Here is a 2,016-nt window from a genome sequence, read left to right on the forward strand (position 1 = left end):
CAGCCTCACGGACTGGGAAATCTGCTGTCCTGAACTCCTCACTTCTGTAGGTTGGTCTTTAAGGACATGCACTCCTGGGATCAGAGTGAACTTGAAATACCTCTTCTAATGAGGAGCTTTAGATACTGAGCCACAAACATAAAGAGAGGTAGGAATCTGCCTGTGAGCACCTCACTCAACAGCCTTGACGCAGTAAGGAAATCACACCTGAACCTCTTCCCACAGGACATCCTTCTTGACCAGGAGTTGCTGACTCATTTATCTGTCTGCACTTCCCAAGGACAGAGGTTGCACCTTCAATTTCCAGGTGAGATGCTGGACAATATTTCTCTTGAAGTCAACCAGGTAAGACAAAGACCCTTAGCAAATGCTTTGGAAAGGGGTAAGTAGAATCAGATCCTGGGAAGTAGTGAGGGGAATAAGGATCAGAAGAGAGAAGCATGGTGAAAAACAACCCCACTCCTCTCCTGCCCACTGTCTGTCCCCCATGACCCATTCTCCTACACGTCTCTCCCAGTACTGACCCAGCTCTTGTTGTTTGGTCTCATCCTCTACCAGAGCCTTTTACCTTCAGTGCAGGAATCTGCCACTTCTGCAATGTGACGACTGTTAAAAATTTTTCTGAAATTTACTTCTCTTCTTATAAATGTGCTGGTGAGGGGGTTTTGTGGGTCTATTAGTTGCCAGGGCTGCCATAACCAAGAACCACAGACTGGGTGGCATAACAGCAGAAATTTATTTCTCATAGTTCTGGAACCTCGAAGTCTAAAATCATTATGTTGGCAGCTGTGGTTTTCAAACATGAGTCTAGGTGGTGCTGCACCTACATTTAGTACTTTTTCATCCTATCTTTTCCATCAGATTCCTCAACAACATGGATGCTAGAAATCAAACAGCTGTTTCAGAATTCCTTCTCCTGGGGCTGACAGAGGACCAATCACTGCAGCCCCTTATGTTCAGCCTGTTCCTGTCCATGTACCTGGTCACCATCCTGGGAAACCTGCTCATCATCCTGGCCATCAGCTCTGACACCCACCTCCACGCCCCCATGTACTTCTTCCTCTCCAACCTGTCCTTCACTGACATCTGTATAAGCAACATTGCAGTCCCTGAAAATGCTGATAAACATCCAAACACAGACTCAGAGAATCACTTACACAGGATGTCTTTCCCAAGTATGTTTTTTCTTGGTTTTTACTGGCTTAGAAAATTGTCTGCTTGCATTGATGGCCTATGACCGCTATGTGGCCATTTGTCACCCCCTGAGATACACAGTCATCATGAACCCCATCCTCTGCATCCTCCTGGTTCTACTCTCCCTGCTCATTAGTGTTGCACATGCCCTTCTCCACACCCTGATGGTGCTGCACCTGTCCTTCTGCACAGCCCTGGAGGTCCCCAACTTCTTCTGTGCATTTGCTCAGGTCATCAAACTCTCCTGATCTGATGCCCTCATCAATAACCTGCTGGTATATTTGGTGGCTGGTCTATTTGCTGGTGTTCCTCTGACTGGAATCTTTTTCTCTTACATTCACATTGTGTCCTCTGTCTTGAGAATGCCCTCATCAGGAGGGAAGCATAAAGCCTTTTCCACCTGTGGGTCTCACCTGTCTGTTGTCTCCTTGTTCTATGGGACGGGATTTGGAGTGTACATTAGCTCTGCAGTGACTGACTCATCCAGGAAGACTGCAGTGGCTTCGGTGATGTACTCTGTGGTCACCCAGATGCTGAACCCCTTTATCTACAGCCTGAGGAACAGGGACATAAAGGGAGCCATGAGGAAACTCATTGGCAGTACGGCTTCTCCTCTCTAATGTGCCAGTTGCATTGAACTTGGGTTGATCGAGTAAGCCACAGGGATAGGATTCCTGAGACAGAATACCTAACCCTTCTCTCACTCCATTCTTCTGAAATGTTGGGAAACTTAATGCCTTTAAATTTCCCTTGATACTTCTCAATGCTTCATGGCAAATTCTGTGTGTTTTTGAAATATGATTTCAATTTTCTAAGCACAAT

The 2,016-nt window shown here is 46.3% G+C and overlaps 1 pseudogene; it reads left to right on the forward strand.

Moving 5' to 3' along the window:
• Positions 1-871: 871 nt before the first annotated feature.
• LOC124975762 (olfactory receptor 7G2-like) lies at positions 872-1,814 on the forward strand (annotated as a pseudogene).
• The last annotated feature ends 202 nt before the right edge of the window (positions 1,815-2,016 follow it).

This window comes from Sciurus carolinensis, unplaced genomic scaffold, assembly GCF_902686445.1.
Source record: "Sciurus carolinensis unplaced genomic scaffold, mSciCar1.2, whole genome shotgun sequence".
NCBI classification, from domain to species: Eukaryota; Metazoa; Chordata; class Mammalia; order Rodentia; family Sciuridae; genus Sciurus; species Sciurus carolinensis.